The sequence below is a fragment of the Onychostruthus taczanowskii genome, unplaced genomic scaffold (assembly GCF_017590055.1).
Source record: "Onychostruthus taczanowskii isolate IOZ18803 unplaced genomic scaffold, ASM1759005v1 scaffold69, whole genome shotgun sequence".
Classification (NCBI taxonomy): Eukaryota; Metazoa; Chordata; class Aves; order Passeriformes; family Passeridae; genus Onychostruthus; species Onychostruthus taczanowskii.
The window spans coordinates 3,468,542-3,493,624 of record NW_024504676.1 but is presented as its reverse complement, the minus strand read 5'-3'; the positions used below and the strand labels follow the sequence as shown (position 1 = coordinate 3,493,624).

At 49.0% G+C, this 25,083-nt stretch overlaps 1 protein-coding gene across 1 annotated transcript in view; it reads right to left on the bottom strand.

The window, feature by feature from the left end:
* Positions 1-25,083, bottom strand: part of RASSF7 (Ras association domain family member 7) — a 57,387-nt gene that overhangs the window by 8,292 nt on the left and 24,012 nt on the right. The window lies entirely within an intron of this gene.

The following is a 25,083-nucleotide window of genomic DNA, read 5'->3' as shown; positions in this document are numbered from 1 at the left end:
CCTCCCCTGGACCTGAAATAATGGAATATTGGTCAGTCAGCCTCCTCACAGAAGTGAGGACCACTCCTGATTTGTAGGGCCACCTGCCAGTCCCCTGTGGGGTGTCTCAGAAGCTGAGACAGCACCTTCCAGCCAAGGACTGCAAGCACTTGGCAAGAGTCTTTCACTATGTTTTGCCACACACAATAATAATAATAATTAAAAAAAAAAACCACCAAAATCTGTTTCAGAAAAAACTCACCCATTTTGTACCCAACAGCAAGGCATACTGCAACCCAAATACCAAAGTACCCCAAACATCTCCACCACAGCTCCTAAACAGGACCGTCTGGGACCAGCATAAAGGTTTTGAGATGGGCAAACTACCAGCAGCACTAAGGCTTCACCCATTTTTGCAGGTTCACTCACCTCCCTCACTGTGTCCACCCCTGGCAGGGAGCTGGGTACAGGGCCAGGTGGCTGGAGAGGAGCTCCACAGGGAAGGCTTCCAAGAAAATATAACTAAAAGTGAAAGGAATCCAGAAGACCAGCCTTTCATATCAGGGTTTGGGCCGAGGGTAGGGCCATAAAGACTCATAGTTAATAAACTGCATCAGTACTTGAGAGCAGGCTGTGATGAGCCTGCCATCCACGAAGCAGCAAGGTGTCCATAGGGACCAGCAGCTTTGCTTCCCTTTGGATGCAGTGCAGGAAAATGCTGGGGTACTCTCAGTTGTTTTATTTCCACTTTGAACCTGACCCTCTGGCTCCTGTCCCACCCAATGCCAGGGGGATGCTCATCCCAGCCATGTGCAGACACACCAACAAAAAACCCCCAACCCAATACATGAGTAAGCAGCAGGAGGGGAGGGGAGGGCTGGCCCAGTGCTGCCATCCTCTGTGCTGGGGCGCTGGCAGGCTGGCTGACTCACTGCTCTGGATCAACTGCTGCGGTGACACATCCAGCAGCTATTTAATACTTCCTCAAGTCTCTCCCTGCTCTAAGCACTGGGCCCAGCTCCTGCACCAAAGGGGAGAGATGGTACTTGCCCACCTGCTGAAACCTCTGGTGGGGCAGAAGCCTCCCTGTTACTGTGGTGACCAACACAGAGAAGATCCATAAATAACTGGATCCTCCTGACAACACCTGCAGCAGGTTGGAGGGGATGGGACATGGTCCAGGGACCCTCTTTTGGAGTGACATCACCTGCCCTTGGCTGAGCTGTTACAGGGACTGAGCAGTTCTGCTGGGCTTTCCATGCCATGTCCATCCCAGGACAGAAGGCAATGCCGTGGTCAGGGTTGACCGATCCAGTGCTGAGCACAGATCAGCCATGGCAAGGTTTAATGCCATGGCACATGCCAGGCTGGCAGCTCCCTTGCTGGGCAGAGATGACCATCCACATCTCTCAACAAGCTGTCCATGCAGCAGAGTCTGGCAACCACCCATGGTCACTGCCACCACAGCTGGGAGCACCAGGCAAAGCTCCAGTCACTTGGTGCATGACCTTTCCACCATTCCAGCTTGTCCTGAGGATGCCAGCCCCAGGATCCTGAAGGAACACATCCTCTGGCCTGGTGCAAGGCAGCCAAGAGGGTCACCTACCAAAGGCAGCAGTGTCCTGTCCTTCAGCACAGGGACCATCATGGTGAGGCTGGGACACTCGCACAGAGCTCCACACTGGAGCAGCAGATGGGTTACTTCATCCCGGCACAAAGAGTTGACAGGGGTTAAACAAGCTCAAGAGGTGACAAACAAGTCCTACCAGAGTGGTCACAGCCCAGAGAGGCAGCTCTTCATCCTTCCACCATCACAGGGAGGGCGTGCAAGTGCTTCTCACACCCCAGCCTAAGGAAACCACCGGCCCTTACACAAGGCAGCCACAAGTACCCAGGAGCAAGGATGCTCCCAGCATGGGGCTCTAATTCACACCCAAGCAGCCAATTTAGGGGTGGCCATAATAGCACCATATCCTCAGTTCACCCATCATCCCCATCCAGCTCCCTACCCTGACATGTTGTGCCTGACAGCAAGCCCTAAAAATTGGTAAATTACCAAAATTGGTAATTTAACCTGAAGGTGCACTTTTACCAGAGATGTGTGGAAGGACCCGAGCCCAAACACCCCCCAAGGGTCTGCTGCCTTTCAACAGCAGCTTCTGCTGGGGGCACCCTACAGCTCATAATGCACACTTCGCATCAGCAAAAGTTATATCCGTGTTTCAAGGGCTTTTTGTACTAAAGGACATCAAAGGAAAACTGTCTTGTGGCATTTGCATGCTCTAGAGCTAAAACATTATTTGAGCCAAAAATCACAGACGACCATGAAAATCCTCTGGCAATCCAAGGGGGCACATGTCCCACACAAGGATCTTGCAATCTTGCAGGAACTGCCCAAAGAGACAGATTTCTGGAGAGCCATAAGCAGCACACCAGCAAACCCCCATTAAGAGAAAAATAGAGGCTTAGAGATTTTCTGCTCCACTTCCTCCCAAAAACTACAGACCCATGCTAACATGCCTGGGGAAGCTGGCCAATGTTGAGCAGGGCAGGAAGAGTCAGGGACAAATCTTGCCCAGGGCTGTGATGCAGAACGGGGACAGTCCTCAGGGTGATGGCCTTCGGCAGGGATTTAGGGGAGGGAGGCTCACATCATGAGTGGTGTCAAAGACTCACTCCATGCCACCCCCACCTGCCAGGATTTCTGCTTTTAAACCCAAGCTTTTGGGTCTGCTACAGCATCAGACCCACAGGGAAATAGAAATGGAAACAGCACTGTGAAGAAGCTGGGAGACCTTTTCTCCCTCTTAGACTAAGATTAAGATTTGTGGCCATGCCAGGTCAGCATTGAGAGTCATACAAAAACATCAAGAATCACTGCCAGTGACATTTTAGGGATGATTACTAGTCAGTCCACCCCACAGATGAGCCACCAACCAAAAGCTCATTATAAATTAAAAGCAGCAAAAACACCTCTCCACCTACTGCACACACTCACGTTACAGCGTTTCAGCCTGGAAGCGGAAGGATCATCTTTCACACCTGCATGCATCATGTTTCTCCCTTGCAGCACTAATGGCTACTGTCCATGGGGGGAGAGCTGGCAGGGCTGGCTAGGAAAAAGTCTGCCCTAAACATGCAGGTTTGCAAGGGAACCATTAGCAGCACCTGCTATTGCAGTAACCATTACCATCACCCCCAGTCCCACATGTGAAGAGTGACTTCATGAAAGCAGCTGGAAATAAATCCGTAGGTTCTTCCCAAGGGAGAGAAGCAAAATTAGCAACAGTGTGTAGATTAGCGGGTAAAGAGGAAAGGCTTTTGCACTCCCATGCTCTTTTCTTTCTTGTGCAATTGAGTGCACCCTGATGCCATGCCCAGGATGGACCCAGCTCTGCCCCCAGTACAGGGGCAAGACAAGGTCTAGGTATCTTGGGGCTCTAGGCTGATCTAGATTAGGTTCACCATCTTTAGGGATGACTCATAATCCAGCTCCTAAAGTGCAGGCTCTGAGGGATGCCCAAGCATCCACACAACACAACCATGGCACTCATATGCCAGCAGGTCAGAGTCTCTGCTGTGTTTATCTTCCACAGCAGTCAGTCATCAGTGAAAGCACGATGCAATTTGTGAGTATGCCCCTGTTAATACACACAGTCCATTCCCCAAGTCAGAACACAGCTTGTATTTTTCACCATATGCAATTTGTGAGTATGCCCCTGTTAATACACACAGTCCATTCCCCAAGTCAGAACACAGCTTCTATTTCTCATCACACAGAACACAGGAGGAATCTTGAGAGGCAAGAGCCTGGTCAAGCCTTGGAAATACTCCTCCCCAGCCAGAGAACTTCCATTTCCCCCCCTTTCAAGGGCAAGACCCAACCAATGATGTCTCTCTCCCAATGCCTCCAGAAGAGCCAGAAAGGACCCTCAAAGTGCAGCTTCCTTGAGATGCTCACCCAGTCCAGCCCAGAGGATGAGCATTGACCACCTATAATGCAAGCAGAGACAGACACTCTCCCTGTCTCCTGTCAAATTAATCCCCATAGGATTTCACCCCCATAGGATTACAGGAAAATTCAGGCTCTGCAGCTGTCCTGCAAATAGGACCAGGGACATAAAAAAGCCAAATGACCTACAAATATTGTCCCTCCAACCTGCCTTCCAGACTCCTTTAGAAGTGCTGGTGTCAGCCATCAGCAATTCTCTCTCCATTCCAATTCTCCTACAGGAGAGGGTAATTAACAAATACACAACCAGGGATAAACCTTCCAGATTTTATTCTCCATTTCCAGAATAACTTGCAGTTTCCTACCCTGCTTCAGAAAGCAGCCACATGCCAAGGACATACTGCTAGGTGTCCAGAGTAGAGGATACGCAGATGAACATGCAGGTCCATGCTGGCATGGATATTTACTTATTTGTAGGATTAAAAAGGATTTTAATGACCCTTCACAGAGAGCTGAATAGGCTCCTTTCTCTCACATGCTCAGACACAAAGACAAATAAACAAGAGACTCAGAATGAATCCTGGCTGAAACCTTTGATAAGACCCTTGGGTATTTCAGAAGTCTCTGCTTTCATGCTACCTGGGACATGACTAATTAGGTGGAGGTGCTATCAGTCACTGCCTGAACCCACCCAGAGACAATAAGCTCTTTAAAGCAGTAAAATCATGGCATATCTCTGGAGAGGCAAGCGCATCTGTGGCATCCATCCAGAGGTACAAATCACTACAAGTGAAGGAAATCATGCATGGAAGGCTGCATGACCAACTCTAATTCCCCCAAACTGCCTTGCTGGACTTTTGGCTGAAGGAGTTTTAATGCCAGCAAAGAGCTCCATCTCTTGCTCCATACATAGGTCCAGCACTTAATGATACCTGAAGGACCAAAATGGGATAAGAGCATGAGCTGGGGACTGGGCCAGCACCCCTGCCTACACAGAGCGGGAGACTCAATAAAAATACATTGTTTCTTCTGAAGCATTTAGGGCCTTAATCCTCATGCAGCTAATAATGCTCACATGGGATCGCTCTGGGGAAATACATACTTTTGATTTTCTTAGCCTAACTTCTTTATACTCAGCAGGTCATTAAAAAGCCAAATGAATTCAAAGAGGACAATACCAAATCCAATGTCTCAGCCTAGGCAATCCCCAAACTGCATTAAAGCAGTCAAAAAAATACTTGAGAAGGAGTTTTGAGGCACAGCTAGTCCTCAGCATGCAGCATCTTGAAGATTCAAAGCCATGTTTCCAGCACCTCCACTCCTGGGTCCCAATGATGCTTCCCTTCCAGAGTGGAAGAGCAAATGTCCTTTTCCAACATATAATGGTGAGTTTGCAAGATTTTAAAAATACTAGAAAGAGTAATAGAAAGGTCTTTAAAAAATCAACAAAAACACCCAACTGCAGGAATCCTTTATGCACAAACACCTATGCAGACACAGCTTTGTTTCCCCACTGATGGTGGACAAGTGGGAGTACCTTGAATCACATATGATGTGGTACAACCTTGTGTCCAGGCTGGGTTAGCCCTGGGAAAGCCTCACAGAGCCACTCCTTTGGAATGGGACCCCGAGGACTTGACAAGCTACCCCGAGAATCCCAGAGGAATCAGGGCAGGGAGAAGAGGAAGGAGAGATGACCTCAGAGCAAGGCTGGGAAACACCTACCTTTCTACAGGCAAAGACCTGGGCATACTGATCAAGAGTCCGGGGAGACCATGAGCTGCTGTCTGACAATTAAGCTGTTCCTCAGAGAAGAGTGTGTGTGCGTGTTTGTGTTGCAGGAACCAGCCAGCACCGATCACAACATGCAAAGAGGTCCGCCCAGCATTCCCACCCCGCAAGTATGTTTGGCTCTTAGCAGAAAGGAGTGCTGACACCTCCAAACCTTGCCAGAAGTTGGAAAACAAAATAAAAATTGGCAAGTGAAAACATCAACCACAAAGCCTCCAAAAAAACCAACACAACCCATCTTTATTCTTATGAAGAGGTGCCTATGGTGTTTATCCAACCTGCTGCACACCACCAGCTGCCTCAGGCAAGCATCCAGAGGCAGAGAGGAGCTCCCTGCTGCACACTCACATTTCCTGGGGAAAGCATTGTTCACAGCAGGAATCTTTAAACCAGCAAGAACCCTACAAGTGCTCTCCCTGTCAGACAGCTTCATAGCACCATCTGGGTGCCAATGCTTTACCCGGGCTGGCAGGAATAACAGGGAGCAAAGGGGAGGCTGCCACTCACTGGGCTTCCCTGCCAACACAGCTCCTCTCCTGCACAATGCTCTAGGTGCCTCCAAAGTCCCCGCTGTGCTCAGGAGTGCAATGCTAGGTCTAACACCACAAAGGACATTCATGGGAGGCTCTGGACCCCAAAGAGCTGTTGAGAGCACTGTGACATTCCACTGTCATGCAGAAGGCACCTGAGGGGACACAAGAAGGGTTGAGCATGAGGCTCCAGAGATTAAGAGCTCCAGCAGGTACTGTGTGCTGCATCAGGGTTAGGAAGTAGCAACAAAAGAAGCCTTCATGGCAATTCAAGAAGCCTTCATGCAATTGTCCTGAAGTTTCCACCGATGTGTTTGGTTAAGAAGTGTTTCAGGTTATTTCTGCCCCCCCCCCTCCCCCCCCAATGCCCTCCCTCTTTTTTTTTTCTTTTTAAAGCAACAAGTTATTCTAGATGACTAGCCTGGGGCAGCTGGAAGCACCCCAACCCTCAAGAAAGTGCTGACTCCAGCCCACAAAAAGCCAGACAATCAGCCACTTTTAGGAGCTCCTGAACTTGGCATCTGAAAAATGGAAGGACATAAAAATGTCAGCAGTCCTTTACAACAACAGGATTCTGTTAAAAACCTTCAGTGGGGCCAAGCTTAAGCTTGAATTTGAATACACAGGTTTGCAAGGGCATAGACAAGTTGGAACAGATGGAAGAACATCCTTTAAAAAGGTGCTTTTGAAAACAATGCATGCACACAGAGCTGACACCTAAAGTGTCCCTCACACCTTTATTTAAACTTGGGCACATAGCAGTCCATTGTCAAACAGCACCTGGATTTCTCCCTAGCTCACCACAGCACCCAACCTCGAATGACTCCAGAAAACACTCTGCTCTGAAGCCTTGGCACACACATCACTGCCTCCCAGCCAGGAAGGATTAACTCTTTGTCTGGAATTGCTCCCAAAGCATTCTCTCCCCAGCACATGGAGAAACAACAGAACATGGGTGTAGGTCAACTCTGTGCCACCACTGGAGGCTTTTCCTATTGAAGATGACATGAGCAAGACAGGACAGAGAGATGCTGAAAAACATGGGAAGAATGAACCTGTGTGGACCATGCAGATGCACTCAAGCAATATTTCCCTGCAGCACCTGGCGACAGTGAAGGCAACCACAGGACACATCTCCACTATGGAGTTGGACAACACACACGTTGCCAGATCAGTGCTCAGGTCTGTGTCTTTAAGACCTGGGTAAAACTAATTTCCATGTCCCTCTCACACTCATTTGCAAAGAGGTTTGTATTTTAGAGCAAGTGGCATGCCCTTGCTGGGAAATCGTGCAGGATCCTGGGAATTGCAGGGCTCGATGCTGTGAGTGCTGGGCACCCACAGGTGCTGCAAGCAGCACTCCCTGGCCTCACAACTTTGTACGACATGGTGGAAGAAAGGCTTCAGGAAGATGCGTGCACTTGTGTCAGCTTCTGGATTTCCATGCCATTTCTTTCGAGAGGGCACGGGGAAGCCAGCAGAGACAGGCGGAGAGGGAGTCCAGGCATCGTGCTCAGGCTCCCCCAGCAGATAACTGGGATGTGGGAGGATTCCTGGCATTCCAACGGCATCAACAGAAGGTAAGAACATCCCCCCTTCCCCACAGTCCCTTCCCGAGAAGACACCACCGGCACCGCCTGATAAGGAAAACAAGCAGCGTTTGGAAGACGCTTCCCACTCCTACCCACTGCAGATACAGCATGTGCTCACGGTTTGCTCTCTTCTCCCTAGGGAGGGCTGCAATTCCTGCCTCAGGAGGAGCGCAGCTGCCCCCAGAGCTGCCCCTCGAGGTGAGCTGACAGGTGCGTGTGCCGCTGCGCTGCCCCGCTCCGGCAGGCGCCAGGGCCGCGCCATTGGACAGCGCGGCTCCGCCGTTCGTGCTGCCACACGCTCCCGGGGCCCGCTGCCCGCCTGGCATGTCCCGGCAGGGGCCCGGGCCCGCGCCGTGAGCACCGGCATCCCGGGGAGCTGGCCCCGGTTCACGGCGAGGAGCAGCCAAAGCTCCCCTCTCGCCTCTCTCGACCATTTCTCACCAGTTTCCGCCTAATTTCTCCTGAAATCAGCTATCCCAATGGGAGTGCCATGGGCTGTGCCTGAGGCAGCCACTCGGAGTGAGAGGCGCACGGCTGTGACCCTTTCTTTTGTGCAATACCCTTGAACCCACGTTTGGGTTTTTAACCTGCAATTACAAAGTGCTGTTGCAGGGCAGGGAAAAAAAACCAGGAGAGGAGCTCGGTGTCCCGTTCCCCCCTCCTCCTCCCCGCAGCAGGCCACAAGTGGAGTTACGAAACAACCTGCCAACCTGCCGGCAGAGTTCACGGAAGGCATCAGAAGTATGCGGCTGGAGCCTGGCTCTTATCGAGGAATTTAACCCCTCTCCTCGGGGAGACGGAGACGTCTCTGAAGGGAGAAAGGACGGGCGGTTTTGCCCCACGGATGCGAGGGGAGGAGGCTCCTGGCACGGCCATCTGAGACCCCCACGCCGCCTCGGCTCCTCCGCTGGGGGCTCTGGGCAGCGCCTGCAGCGCCGGTGGGGCCGCGGGGCTGCTCCGGCCAGCGGGGCCCGGCGGCACGGCGCTGCTGGGAGGCAAAGCCACCCGGCTGCTCGACCGACCGGGACACGACAGGGTCGGCACCGGACAGGTGGCAGCGGGGCTCGGGGTCCCGCCAGTGCCGAACGCCGCTCCCAGCCCAGGCTCTCCTTACGGGATCCGGGGTTACTGCGGCGCCCTGCCCCAAGCCAGCTGCTCGCCGCCCCTGCCCCACTTTGCAGCCCCGTGGGGCTGTCCTCCGCCCCGCTGGGCCCTGCCAGGCGGGCGAGGCGCCGGCTGCCCCGGGGACGGCTCTTTCCCCTCAGCCCCGCCCGCCGGCCCCGCCCCGCCAGGTGAGCGCCGCCCCCGCCAGGTGAGCGCCGCCCCCCACGCGAAACCCCCCCGCAGCACCTCGGCTGTTTGAAAAAAAACCCTGAAATTCTCCTTAAAAAAAATAATCCTTAAATTCTTTTAAAACCTCCCCCAACAGCCTTAAAATCTCTTTTAAAAAAGGCATAAAACCTTTCTAAAAAACCAATAGATTAAACTTCTCCTTTTAAAATAAAGCCTTAAATTCTCCTTTTTGGCTGTTTTCTTAAGAACTCATAAATTCGACATTTTTCTCGTAAAGTCATAAATTCGCCAATAAAAATAAAACTCTTTAAAAAAGTATTGAATTATCCTTTTATTTAAAAAGGTTATTAATTTATCTTTAAAAAAATCTGAAAACATTATCACGTTTTTTTAAAAGAAGACTTAAAATCTCCTTTCCTAAAAAGAAACCAAGCAAAACCACTCTGTACTTCCCTGTCCCTGACTCCTGGCTCTGTGGGGCCGTATGGACGGGCTCATTCCTGCCTGGAAGTGCTCAGCCTGTCCGACAGCAGGGCCCAGACCTCCACCTGCCCCAGCAGGTCCCTGGGTAGAACTGAGAAAACAATTCCTTTTCAGAGAGAAGAGCCTGGCCTGGTGCACGAGGAGGGTGCAGCCCTCGAGCCCCGTGCCCTTCAGCCGGCCGGGGGCTTAGAACGCCCTAAACCCGCAGAGAGATGACAGCAGGGAGACAGGTTCAGCCGGTTTTGGAAGAAGCAGGTGTCTGCTGTCATGCTGGAGGCTTTGGAAACTTCTCACCTCCTCTCTCCGTCAGCTTTTCCCATCGTGACTCTCAAAAAACCCACCTGAAAGCTCCCCCCACCCTGCATGCCAGTGTCCTTCCTGCATGGTCCCCCAAGCAAGGGGGATGGCTGTGATGGCATCAGAATCCCATCCTCAAGGGCTCTGCTGGTGAAGGTGCTCCAGCAAGGCCTGTGCTGGTGCAACCCCAGTGCCAGACACACAGTTACCTTTATATTTCTTTATCCAGAATGTCTTGTGGAATGTCCCACTATTCATGAGAAAGGATAACCCCCCAACAGATCATGGATTCTGAGGTGACTGCTCCAAACCAGATCTCAGGTTTGCTGCTCCACCACAAAATGTGTGCCAATTTTAACTTATGGTCAGAAAAATGCCCATCTCATGCAGGCCTTATGATATCCTTATCTAGGATTTATGATATCTTTAACTACTCCCTTCTCCACATAGAAGCTGCTGGGATTAGGAAGTGATGCAACACACAAGTCTGTAGCTGTCACTCGGCAGCTTTAATTGGGATTTTAAATGAAGTTTTCTGTTGTTCTGACATATTCCTCATAATTAGGATCTCCTAAAATCAGATAGTACATCTGGCGCTCCGTAACACAGGCCATGGCCTGGAGACCTTACAGCACAGGAGGAACAAAGATCTATAAAAGAAAACAACAAAGGCTGTTCTCAGGAGATACATATCTTATTTAATAGGTTGGACAGTCTTCCGAGATCCCAATCGGATACAGGCTGAGCAGAGGCTCATTTGCCACTAGCAAGGACGGTTGCCTTTCTTTTAAGAAAAGATTTTGAGTTTTAAATCTTTCTGCTTTTGGTAGGTTGTAAAAATATTGGAAATCTCTCATCACTTGTAAAATTATCACTGTAAAAAATAAATAAACTCTGTCTCTCATGTCTGCATGGTCCCTCGATTCCTTGCCCTATGAAGAGTTCTCCACACCTTCCATCAATTAAGATGGATAAAAATGTCCAACGTTTAGTTTCACACTGGTGAGCTTTGCCAGACTGGCTCATGGACCACCTTCTCCAGCCATAGCTCTGCCTCAGACTTATTTAAAGCTCCTGTGATGCTGAGGCCATGTGCAGGGACTGACCAGAATAGTGACTGAGCTGATTTCTGGGTTTGTGCCCACGGTCCCATGCTGGGATTGCTACAGGTGTACCTTAGAGTTTTGCAAAGTCATGTCCTCATTGTACACTGAGCAGCCAGGCTGCTTTAGGGAGGAGAGCAATGCTGTCTCAGCATCCCGAGCAGTTGAATCATAACCAAGCAGGTCCTTTGGTCTCTCCAGCGCAGATGAGATAGTAATCCTATCTGAGCTTCCCCAAAGGAGATGATGCTGTCTCACTGCTCTGCTCAGGAGCACAAGAAATGTCCTGGTTCTGAAGCTTCTAAAGATACAGAATATATTTGCACAAAAACCCCATCCTGAGTACAAACATACTGTGGGTGAGCAGCAGGTCACCAGCTATAGCCTCTCTTAGCAGAGCACACCTTCCCTGGCCCAGCCACCCAAGCCCAGCAGAGTTAGTCTGTGTTACAGTCCATGGTCAGTGTGGGGCATGAGAGGAAAATGGGTATTCGTAATGGTAATCTGCAGAGCTGTTGGGTTTTGGCTTTTGGCACAAATCCAAAACCCTCTGAACTGTGGCTGGGAGGGAAAAGTAGACAAAATTTTATTTTTCAGGCCTATTTTTAAAAGGAAAGAGTGTAAAGCCAGATTTTCAGAGGTGCCCCACGTGCCCTGCTCCCCCCAGGAGCTCGAGGTGGTCAGCATCATGGCTGTCAAACCTTCCTGCCTGCTTTCCTCCTCCTTCTCCCCTTGCCATGGACTCCTTAGGCCTTAGGAGTGTGCCTCCAGATCCTGCAAGTCTCAGGAAATTTGAAAGTCACTATCCTTTCCTGACACAACTACAACATTTCATGTGCCTCAGAGAAATTACTCACTGCATCTCTTGCCTGGCTGGGCACACAGAAGGGCACATTTTCCTCAGAACATGAGCTTTCGTCTCAAATAAAGACAATCTCCCCCAAAATCCCAGCATTTCCAGGAAAGCCCTGGCACCAGGAGAGAAAAGTGGCCAATACCAGAGGGCATGTTTACTTTCTCTTCCAGCAGACACCCTCTACTTCAAAAGCTGTAATCCAAGGCTAGAAGTGAGGATCTCTCTCTCTCAACAATATGTACAAATAATACATATAATTACATCTATAAAAATATTTATATATATGTATATATATACACACACAAGAGTACTGCCAACATACATTTGTAGCAGTGTTACAAAGCGCCCATTGACCCTTGCAGTACTTTTAGGGCTTCTGGAACGTTTGGAAGGTATTAAGTTTTTCCAGGTTTCTTTGGAAGATTTTGAATTCACCATATATTTTCTGGCAAGGTTTTTATTCTGTGACCAGACACTGTTTTAGTGAGAGACAGAAGATGCTGCCTCAAGTGTAACAAAAGGGCTTCTCTGGAAGAATTTTTTCCTCTGTTTCTAGGACAACAAGAGACATAAGAAAGAAAAGATCCTGCAGCATCAGAGGAAAGCCAAATCGGGGCTTGGCACTGCAGAGCCCTGCAGCTGACTGCCAGGGTACTACAGACTGTATCCCCTCAGTTCCACCCACAACCCTGCCTGGGCCCGGGCTTGCAGGAAGGAGAGACCTTGGTCTGGTGGGTAAATGAGCTGCTGTCCTTCAAGGGCAGGCCTTCTGCCTCTGAAATGTGATGTATTTCCTGTCCTCCTGCTTTATTCAGTATTCCTTCTGCTTCTGCAGCAAGCCCGGAAAAGCTGCTGGGCACTTATCTCCTGTGGCTGCAAGGAATGGGGATGCTCACCAGCAGCCTGCAAGATTGCAGTCCAAATCAGTGAACTTTTTGGCTACACTGGTCTGGTGTCTTTGTATTGCCCTGTGCAGGCACACAGCCCTTTCCCAAAAGTACTGACAGCCACTGCAAGGTCTGCACATGCCTCTCTGCTTTCCATGCCTCTGGTGGTGGGAGCTGTGAAGGAAGACCTGCAAAGGGTCTCATGAAAAGTGGTGCTCAGCACTCTCACAGTACAAGATGAATATAAAACCCATGATAGAGTCAGAGCCAAAAATTCCAGCTCTCTACATCCTCCAGAAGTCTGCATTGCCTGGTCTTCGTTAGAACGGCTCTTGCAAAAGGTCCAGAAATGCAAAATCTACCTTCAAAGTGGAAGTGAATAACTCACAATGAGGAGGAGGGCTCTTACATATCCGTTTTGCAATAAAAAGTAGGAAAAAAATGTGATCTAGTTAGGTTGGAGCTCCTGCACTCACATTCAGCAAACCCCAGGGGAGAGCACAGCTAGATCATTACAACTTCATTGCCATTCCCCACTTCAAACAGTGAGTTGAGCTGTGTGACATTGGGAGCAGGGGAGGAAAAAACAGCTGAAACAATGGTGGATGGAAGTGAGAGAGAGAAAATGGATGGGAGAAACAGGAAGGGGAAAAGGCATCAGCATCAGGAGAAGAAAAGGTGCCCAGGGCACATTCCGCAAGGTTTTGTTTCCTGTCCAGGTGCTGGGCAGAAGACCTGCTTTTCACCTAGGAAATAGCCTCATTAATTATGGCTGTTGAGTATGGGAATGCAACAGCTCTTTGCCATTCTGCTGCTCCGGTAGCCTGTGACCCGAGCCGTTCAGGTTTCCCAAGCATTTAGCAGTGTGGTCATGCTAATTTAGTTCGGTTTTTCAAAGGCTTGTGGGGAAAAGTCCTCTTCTTCCCAGAGGCATTGAAAGTTTTGACCTCCTGACCCTCCCTTTTACTAGGAGGTTCAAAAGCAGCATTGCAGCTGTTAAAGTTTTTCTTCATGCCTCAGTGGTTCTCTGATGGGCGACCAAGCTGGTGTTTATCTAGGCTTGACCTCTCTTCTTTGAGCCCGGAGATGTCTCTTTCGTTCAGTGCTACAGGCAGGGCAATGCTGGAAACCTCCCTGCCTTGCCATTCACTCCCTCCCTGCGTGCAAAGGCACCAGAACCCGTTACTAATCCATCCCCCACCAGGAGCTGGGGTTCCCGGCACTGATCCCATTTGTCCATCACACTGCAGATTCATTTACATTTAATCCACCATGACTTGTCTATGAAACATGACCCTCCTCCTGCTCTGATGCTGGAACCCATTTGGCTTCCAAAAGTTAACTGCTGGTTTCAGGGGAAGAAAAAATCCCCCTTCCCAACAGGCTGGCCTGGCATGGACCTTTGGTGCCTCATCCTTTCCTCCACTGCCAAGGCTCAATTATTTGCAGGGGACATCCTCCCCTTAATTTACATCTTTGTCACCACATCTAGAGTGACCTGCTGCTCAAGGGCCAAGATCCATCAAGGCACCTGAGCACAGGTTTAACATCGAGCATCTTGTTTCAGGATGTTGCTCACATCCCTCAGCTGAGACATTGGAGAGAGATGGCCTGATTTGAACTGTTGTATCCTGGATATTTACTCACAGCAGCCCTATTTTCAAGCCAGGACAGGGTGGCTTCTGCTTTAGCACAGGTCTCACCAGCTCATCTCAGTGCTGAAGCATTAGGTTAGGATGCAAAGTGAGGTGAGAGAAGGCAGAAGAAGAAACGTCTCTGAACTACTCGTCCCTGGAGCTGTGGGATTAACCACATTCACACCGACAGATTAGGGTCATTAAAGTAGTCATTAAAAAAAGGGAGAGTCCTACTGTGGATAATGGCAGGTGCTTCATACACTGGCAGGTGCCTGGTCCCTGTGGTGGAGGCTTGAAGGTGATGAGATACTGATGAGTGTGAGACATCCCAAGGCAAGAGCAACATTCACCCTTTTTACACCTCTCCTGCCATTTGAAAATGGTGGCAAGCACAGGAACATGGATGAAGGACTGAACCTCCCTGGATCATGCCCCCAGTGCCCACGTGTCAGAGCACTCTGCAGAAAGGTGCTTCTGGTCAAAGCTGGGATAGAGGCTTGTGCTCTGGGCTCCTGCACCCCTGCTCAGTTATTATCTCTTTAGGTGAGCTCAGCTTCTTGAGCTGCAAAATTGGGATAATGTTTACTTTGCTTCCAGGGGTGTGGAGGAATAATTAATTGATGTTTATGAAATGCTTTCAGATCCCTGAACAAGAGGAGTGAGATAAGCAGAAAGGGTTCATGAGGTAGGTGGGAAGCATTATGATGAATTATTGCGATTCAAAGGTAAATTACTGTTATTGCTCCCTAATAAGCAGACACAGCCATTAGCCTCTGACAATCTGATTTCCAACTCTGTTAGCTCCTTTTCCCCAAGAAAAAAGTGGTTTCATCTTTGCTACTCACACCCAGTTGAAGTTGACTATAAAACCTGATAAATTGTGTGAGGCCGACCCTGGTGCTTGTGGATGAGACCTGCAGCAGGACAGCTCATACCACTGCCATGGGCTTCTCACCTCTGACAGCATCAGGGGGAGGCAGACCACTCTTCCTTTGCAGTGGGGAGCATCCCCAGATGCAGTCTCCCATCCAGCTTCAAGCAGCAAACTTGCTGTGTGAGCTGCAAAGCTTGTGGCAGGTCAGGAGGTGAGAGTGCCTAGATGTGATCCCACCACTCATGGTTACCACCCCTCTGGTGAGCTGGGAAATGTCCTCGTGCATGCCTCTAGCCCAGCCTTTGCTTAGAAAGGCTTAAATCCCAGGAAGGGCCTTGCACTGGCGATGGGTAGGAGGGGCAGTGACATGGTGAGCAGGCACACGGGGCTCGGAACTGCTCTAAGCTGAGCTGAAAGCAGTCCTTAGGCAGTTTGGCCATCTTTGCCTGGAAACCAAAGCAAACCTGACCTGTTTTAAAGCAGTGTGAGTAATGTGAATCCCAGGCTAGTGTGAGCAGGTTTTTCTGGTTCTTGCTCCAGCTATTCCCCCTCCTTCCCTGCCTGGGCTCCCAGTTTCGAGCTGGGAGAGCACCTGAGCCTGGCACAGCTTCCACCCTTTAGGACACCTTTTCCTGCTCTCTACCTGTGCCATTCCCATTGGCCCCTAATTGCTTTTCCAACACCATGCCTCTGAAGCCACGTGCCAGGTTGTGCCCTCAGAACCCCCCATTACACAGCCAGCCCCACATCAGCCTCACAGCGCTCTCACACCACCAGCACTGGAGGTTCTCTCCCACGCCGGGCTTTGCTGGTGCCAGGTGTCAGAGCAGAGCACAGCTTGCACCAGCTCTGTGCCTTGCTGGTACCCAAGAGGGGACCTTGGGCAGAAATATGGAGAGTCCCAAGCCTGGATTGCTTTTGGTACTGACTTGGACATCCAGGGCCACCTCTACACATAAGCTCGTAAAGTACAAGCAAACTGTCTAGCTTCTAATTGTCCTTTTTATACACAAAACCTTTCTTTTTAAATTTTTTTTTCCCTGCCAGGAAGACCAGAGTTATGTATGAAGACCCCAGTTCAGTATGGTAATTACCCCTGAGCTGGAACCCAGCACTGAAGACTTAAACCCCTGTAGGATTTAAGCCTGAGTTTCAGTCCTGTTGAGTCAAAGGTCTTTGGAGAACAGGATTGAAGGCCTAAAATTATTCCAGTTCCTCTGTGCCTCCCTGGAAATCCCAGTCTGGTGGGAAAGCAGCTCTCTCTTTTAAAAGTACAATGAAGATAACAATAGTTATCCTTAGTTGATCAAGTCCTAACTGGGTCCTATATGCACCTGAAACATACAAATAATACCTAATCAAAGAAGAACAGATTTGTTTTCCTCTTTGACAATATTTTGCAGTCTTTATTTTAATTTTAAAGATAAATTGCTATCATCTTCAAGGGCCTGGTTTCTTATTAGCTATTGATTTTGCATGAAGATGTTATTTGTCAGGATATTTATCTGCTCTCCATGTCCAGAGTACTCGAGTAGGATAAGCAATGTCAACTGGAATTAGTATGGGGAGATAAATAGAAAATAGATTTTATAACCTACTCTGCTAAGAATAAATAGTGCCCAATACTCTACAAAGTATCACTTAACTCAGGTTCTCCTAGTAACTACATAAATCATGCAAAGTCGCTTTTCCATTTGTATGTTAGTGGCATGCCTGAAACAGAAATATCATCCAACAGATGCACATTCAGCATGTATCTTCCTTTCTATTGGAAAGTCAGAAAATTGGCTTTTGCTTCCACAGTGCTGAGCTCTTGGCAATTTTTGAGCATAGCCGTACTCAGCACACAGCAGGCAGCTCTAGTAACAGGTGACCTAAGCAAAAAGGGGGATTTAGACTGCCCTTGCTCACTGAGATCTTCCACCTCTTAATAGTCAATATTTGCCTTTGCCTTCAGGCTGTGGATTACTTAAAGAAGTCAGGCCAGCCCTGTTCCAGTGAGGCTGTGCAAAGAGCTGCTCATCTCCTGCAGTGTGTGTGAGCCAGCACAGCCCAAAACACACACAGCAACCCCGACTGGGACATGTCACAGCACATGTAGGTCCCTCCCAACAGCACTCTGGAGGCTCCTGTTTTCCTACCAAGCATCCCCCTTTTCCCCCCAGGCATGGGAAATATGCCTGGCTGCCATTCAGAGTGGGAAACAACTGAAAAGCCAGAAACTTTAGACGGGATGAAGCCTGGACTGTGTCGCCCTCAACAAGAGGGAGTTTTAGAAAACACCACCTTTGTGAAACCAGAGAGAGAAAACAACACAGAGCCTGGCACGGGCAATGAAATATGTATGTACCTAGGACCTCATCCAGCCCTCTCCCGCCACTGCACCTCTCAGCTTTGCATTCAAGGGGCACTGGATCTCATCCAAAAACGATGCAGGGGAACAAATGTAGCCCTGGCAACCCCACCGAGGGCAGGGAGGAACAAAGAGGACCCCCGGGCTGAATTTGTTTCTATTTTTAATCCTTATCTTTACCCATCACCCCCGTGCATGGAAAGAGGCTTCTCAGCTGTATAGATTTGCATTGCTATGGGAGTTTGAAGTGATAAAACATTTGGCCTGCCTATTCAGAAGCAATTAGTGATTCAAAGCAGCCTGAGACATCTTAAAGGGGCATGGTTTTCCAAGAGACAGGTGCTCTGAGCTGACTTCAGGGGAAAACAAAGTTTTTAGACAAAAAGAAGTCACTGGCTGCTTGAAAATACAATTCCTTCAAGACTTAGTAATGAAAAATAAATATTGCACAGAAAATTCCAGATTAGGCTGGTAAAATCTGGGAGGAGGTGGGGAGATAGGCCTGATTTACAGTGCTGGTAGAAGTAATGTTTATCTATCTATTGAACACAAATAATTTATATTTTTATGTTAGGGTTTCCCCTCCACCACCATGACTAATGCAGGCAGAGCCATCTCCCACTAAGGCTGCCATCCCAGCATCCCTGTCCCAACAGCATCAGCATCAAGACAGAATTTCTCACCCACATCTCCGACCAAGAGAGGAGGTATTTTTTGAGCATTGCTGCCCTTAGACCTTTCCATCTACCTCAGCAAAAGGGCAGTTTACCAGCTTTTAATCTGACTGCAGTGACTAGCACATCCTGCACTGTTGCAAGGCAAACTGAGGAGAGGAATGAGACCTGCAGCATAGCCCATGCTGTTCCAGGCTCTGGCAGGATGAGAAGCCCTGGAAAGGCAGCGTGGGGATGACTAGCTCTCAAGGTCTCTGGGAAAAGCCGGGAAAACCCGGGAAAACAAACCCATGCGACTGCAGTGACTAGCACATCCTGCACTGTTGCAAGGCAAACTGAGGAGAGGAATGAGACCTGCAGCACAGCCCATGCTGTTCCAGGCTCTGGCAGGATGAGAAGCCCTGGAAAGGCAGCGTGGGGATGACTAGCTCTCAAGGTCCCTGGGAAAAGCCGGGAAAACCCATGTTAAGGGCAAGATTGCCCATGCAGAGACATCAGGGCAGGACAAGTTGGTATACAAATGTCCAATGCAGAGAAGAAAGCATTCACTCTCCCCCTGAAGGAGCTGACCTGTGGTGTTCTCCCCATGCAGCTCTTTTCCTCCCTTTATCACCAGGAGACAGTTTCCTGCAACAGGCAACTGAGAGCAAATTGAGGCTTTTGCTTTTTGCTGTGGAGGCTCCAGCTTCTCTCTATCCCCATGCCATCGAGTTATGCTGACACAACCACTGAATTGCTGGGTTCAGGAGAAAAAAAGGGAGGAGGAAGAGATCTCTAACTTCCATCCGGAGGCGTCTTCTCCTCCCCACTGTACTGTGTGCAGCACCTGGACTCCCTGCAAAACCATCCCAGTCAGCCAAAGTCGTTTCCACTACACGTGCCACGTTGCCCGGGGGCTGCTGCTGGGGCTTTGCCAGGCAGAGAACAGCACAAGACTGCAGGAAAGGGTAGGGCTGAGTTGGGAAAAAAAAAAGGAAAGGATTTCTTCCAGAGAGCACTTGAAAGCTAACAGGGCAGGGGGCCACAGCTGGCAGGGGATGCATTTTAAATGGGTTTTTAATCTGAGATATATCCATCACCATCTCTAACATCTGTCTGGCAAGCTGGATGGGTGGGGGCAATAATCTCCCAGGCTGTTACATGCAGACAAACTAAGGGAGAGACCAGGCAGCAGATACATTCATCAGCCTCGGGGGCTTCCAAGGCAAAGCACACTGGTTGTAAGCAGGTGCTGCTCGGCCCCAGCAAGCAATGGAGGAACACCCAGGTGGTGCAGACATGTCCCTTTTCCCATCATACTGCAGGAATCAAATGCTCATTGGGGAAAAAAATACCCTGCCCTACATGCAGCTCTGCGGGGCTTAGAGAGCATCTCGGCCGCTCAGCTCCAGGGCTGGCTTAGTGCAGTTCAACACGAGTCTCCTGCTGAGATCAGAGCCTGCAGCTTGCACTCCCACACATATGGGGACATCTCAACCCCAGCAGCTTTCAGGCTGGAGAACAGTAATAAAAGGAGAGACAAAAAAAAAAAAAAAAAATCTTATTTCCCAAACAGGAAACAAAACTCCCAGATGCAGCTCAAATGTAAAATAAACAGCATGCAGATATCAACCTGCATCTTCAGGCACTTATATGTCCTCATGCAACTGGTTTCAACTGGACTGATTTTTGCTCAAGCTGCAAAGCACCAAAAGTGTGAATTGCAATCGCTTTTCCTGGTTCCAGGCTGCTAAACCTGCACTTCCCTGATTGTGAAGAAATCACTTAGCCAAAACAAGGGGCCAGACCTGCAAGCCTATTCCAGGTGCTCTTCAGAGTGTGCTACACCTGCAAGAATAACCTAGATTTAGGGCAAGGTCATAAACACAAGTGAAATGCAAAAAGCAGCAGTAAGGAGGGAACTACAGGTGTTGTGGAAGAGGCCCAAGACACCTGTCTGGGGCTAAGCCTGGAAGGTCTATCAGCCCTCATGGCATCTGCTGTGTTTCTTGTCTCCTCAACAGTAGCTGTTTGTGTGGATGTCTCACTTCTCTTAGCACATACACATGCACCAGCAGGTCTGAACTCCCACTGTTCCAAAGACATGTTAGAGATGTGACCCTGAAATGCTGGAAAGGTTCAGAAAGCAAAGCACACTCACAATTTACTTATTAAATCTTAAACCTTGGGGCTGTGCTGCTTTTTGAGTTGACAGACTGGTGTGGGACAAAGAGACTACTAAAATGCCAGAAGTTAACTCCCTGAATCAGGGATCAGAGAGGATAATGGCAGCCAAAGGAAGGACTTTGCTGGATCTCACAGGACCCTTAAGACTATATAGCAACCACCTGGAGAAATGTATCAGACAAGCAAGAGGAGGTACAGCAGGACCAGTAGGTCCAGAGGTGGTCCTGAAGGCCATCTCCAACCCACTGCTGGTACCATCACTTCCTCCCAAAGGAAATTTCCACCCACCCTGGTTCACTCGTGTGACAAGTTTTTCCTCCCCTAGCTCTGCTCAGGTGTGACTTTATCAGCTGTTTTTCAGCCAAGAGGATGCTTCACACCGAAGGGATCCAGAGACAAGCCTTGTAATTAGGACATGGGTGCCACCCATCAGTTAACCCCTCCTCCTTCCTCATTTAGTCTGGGAAACGTATAGCCGGGTTTGTTTGTATTGCCCATACAACTTACCATTTGTGCATTCTGCTTTCTGTTTTCAAAGCACTTCAGCAGGTGTTTTGCAAGCTTCTTTCCAACTCTCACATGACAAAGGATTTGGACAGGGGATGGAAGGGGATCAGGGAAAAGGAAAGCTAAATAATTTGCCCCAGAGCAAGAAGAGCTGGCAGTAGATCCAGGATCAACACTCAGCAGTTCCTGCCTCTGAATCTCATGCTCTGATCTTTGCTGGTACCTCACTATCTTCAGGTTCAAAACTGGTATGGTGAAGCCTGGTGCTCCTCTTGGTACCAGAGAGCAGGATTCAAGGGATTTCCTTTAGGTCACACCCACTGGACCGAGTGGTCCTGCACCAACAATTAAACTACGTAATTTCAAACACCTGGCAGTGGTTTGTAAACCCATGATCAGCACGTTTCCCTTAAGAGCACTACATGTAAGAGAAGGAAAGGATTCCTCCATTCACCCTAGCTGCATATTGGAGTGGTTAAAGCAGGCAGTGGCGGGCTGACAGCCTGCACTCCCCTCTTCATTGTGCCTGCACTACTCTTGGCACAGGGTAGAACTCGATCAAGGACTGTCCAGTTCTAGAAAATCCCCAGGGGAGAAAATGTTTGATTTTTTTTTCTGCCAGACCAATGCCTCTGCATCAAGCAGTTGGAGAAATCGTGGGCCAATAAAGAAGAAGGTGGAGCAGCGAGTGCTTGCATCAGGCTGCAGAATGAGAGCAGCTGAAACTCCTTTTCCCATTGCCAGTCATAACAGTAGAGTAGCTCCAGGCATGTCAATGGAGCTTCAGCAGTCTGGACCAGCACTATCATTCTATCATCCTGTACCTGCAAATATCTGGTCCAATTGCCCAAAATTCTTGATATATTGATAACCCTGCCACAGCTTTATTGTTGGCACTTCTGACTTGCTAAGCCCCTTAAATAATTGCTGGACCAAGAGCAGCCCCTCCCTGGGAGGTTCTGGGTCCACAAACGACTTATTTTCTCCCAGTCAGTGGAACAGTCCTCTACTGGAGTTTGTTTTGCTGGTTTTTCTGCAATCTTTCTTGCTACAGAGGGAGAGGAAAGCTCATTTACACAGACAGAAGAGACACCCTGCCAATCTTTGTCTCTTAATCATGAGGCAAAATGAAAAGGTTCTAGCAGATAAAGAGACACCTAACCAGAGCTTTCTTGGTCCCAGACCCACCAAGAAGCACTTCTCTGGGGTGAGGTGAGAGCACCACTGTCAGACCCTTTGCTCTACCAGTCCCTTTGCCCCTACCTAAACCTGCCATTTGCTCTACTCCTGTCACTGTGTGTCAAGGCTCTGCCCCTTGCTTTGCTTCAACCCTCCCAGATCTAAAATAGACATGAGGCATACAACATCTTTCCCAAAGCCCTCCAGGACCTGCTGATGAAGACTCAAGAAGCATTAGAGGACTCCAGTGTCACCACTGCTTTGGGGATTACTCCTTTCTGGGGTAGGAGAGGCTGGCAATTACAGGGATCAAGTCTCCAGCCCTCTGCTTCATGAGAAGGGAGGGCAAAGCAATTTTGGCTTCTCCACTGCTGGGTATGCAGGGCAAACAAACACAAAGTGCTAAGGCTGGAGACCGCAGGCGTTGGGGAGCCTGAAGCAGCACTGCAGACAGCCTCAAACACTGGGGCCAGGTGAGGACTACCAAATCCACATACATGCAGGCTGAGTAATGTCCTGAGGAGCCCAAACACACATGGAAATGGCTGGGACTTGAGAAATCTTGCCCAAGGGCCAACGGGGCTCTAGAGAGTGACCGCACCAACTTATGTAGATCCCACATTCATTAAAAGTAAAATTACTGTCTCCCTTTAATAACACTATTAATGATGTCTGCTGTCCTAGGAACCAGGATTGCTTGGACCTCACATCTATGGAGGAAATCTGAGCTTATGCTGAAGATTTCTGGTGAGTGAGCTTTGCCAGGGTCCCTCTGTTACCCAGCCTCTCTGGTGCTTAACTGAGGTTTGGTCTACGCCAGGCCTTCCCAGGGTCAGTCAGTCAGTATGTCTGTCTTTCCTTCCCTCAAAACCCATTTTCACAACACTTGAAGGTGTCCTCAAGCAGAGCATCTCTTCCCAACAGTGTTTAAATGGTATGAAGAGAAGGAAGGGACACAGACTTGACAGGCACACAAGTCCTGTCTTTTCTTTAAGAAAGCAACAGGAAAGAAAACAGACCAAGCATTATTTTTCTTGGTGAGGAGAAGGGATAATTTCCTGTTCATGATTCATCGCTGTCATGTGGAGACAATGACAGTCCTTTATCCTCCTCACAGCTTTGTCTTTAAAACACCGCCATGCCAGCACACCTCTCCAGGTAAGGTGCAATTACCTGGGAGTTCACTGGCTCATCACTAGCAATTATCCAACTGCCCTGTGTCCCATCAACCCACCCTAATCACTACAGCCCTAAAACTGGTAGCTCCTACAGTAAATACTATCATTAAAGCTCTGGGAGTGAATTTACTATCAGCCGTGGAGTGATTGCTTGCTGGGGTCACTGCAAACATGCAAACTGAACAGAAGGATTGTTATAAAATACAATCCCACTCAAATAAAAGCAGATGCTATTAGCAAGCAACAGGCACTGTTTGTTCCATAAAATACCAGGAAATATGAGTTATTTAATGTCTGACATGTTATTTAATCTGGGAAAGTCCTGCCTCAGTGGAGCTAATGTTCCCAGTTCATAAACTGCCTCAGCTGAATTGTTGGGGAGATACAAAGTGAGCTGAATTTGTTCCTGCTTATGGCCTGCAAGGTGTAGGTATTTTTTCCCCTCTCTTGGGTTTCAGACTGACATTACTGTTCATGGGTTTAATAAAGCCTGAAGAATGTACTGGCCTTACCCTTCAGAGAAACAAGTCTTATTTAAACTAATTGGAGCAGGGAGAGCTGTTGGTTCAAGTAGGAACATTGTCCAGTCCCAAGCTGCTCAATTTTAAAACATGCTTGTCAAAAAAACAATTAAAATATCCAGTTTGTTTAATTCACCTTTAGTGAATTTTCATGTTTATTTGTTTTTAGGTTTATCTAGGTCAAACCTCTTCTTACAACATGAGAGATTTTTTTCTTAACTTTCATTTAGATACAAAAAGCATCACTGATTCTCACAGATCTAGTAACTGGGTTTTCTAGGCAGAACCTCTACTGCTGTAAGCCCACCACTCCAAGACCGTAAACTTTGGCAACATTTCAGTATGCAGGATAATTTTTTTAAAAAACTGACAACTTGTGCTACATATTCCCATTTAAACAGAGAAAAATGATGTATGTAACAGGCATGACCCTTTTCCTCTCTCTAATCCCCCACAGCCCTGGGACAAGCTGACTGTGCTAATCTTACCCCTCCAGGTCATCAGTGCGAATCCAGGTCAGCAATAACATGCTGCCAGCAGAACACTCCCTGCTCATTTTGTGATGTCCCTCTGCCTTTCCCTGCCACTGGGATGCTGAGGAACTGCTCATCTACTATGAGCATGATACTAGGAGGGATCTCCAAGTCTCATCATGCCTTTGGGTCTATGAGAAAGAATTGTCCAGGCAGGTCTCAGCCCTGTGCTCTAATAAATAACACAAGCTGTGCTCCAAAAGGTCTTGGCACTGTTATCCCTCTTCATCCCCCACTTGCAGCAGCAAGACCTGAGTCGTGGTGCTGCTTTTCCATGTGCACCACTGAATCCATGCAGGACACCAGCCCTTCCACAAGCTCACCCCCTGCCACTGAGCCAGGAAGCTCCTCTGGGATGGCTGTTACTCTGTGGAGGTGGTTTCTCAACTTGGACAGCTTGGATGTGCCCTGTCATTAATGGCTGGCACATCTTTTCACAGGTATGTCACTGCTGGTTTTGACAGGTGCAAAATGGGCTGTGCGGAGTGCTGCCTCCCCGTGCCGGCACACATCTTCCCCCAGCCAGCTCCTTACATCTCTGCTGGCATTTTCCAGGAGGAGGAAAAAGCCTTTTCTTTACAGCGTGCCCCTGCAATGCCCTTTGCTTTCCTGCACACGGCTGAGCCCTGAGGCGCCCTTCCCTCCTCAGCCCCCAGCTCCAGAGGGACGGACTGCAGGAGGGGCACGCTGAGGCAAAG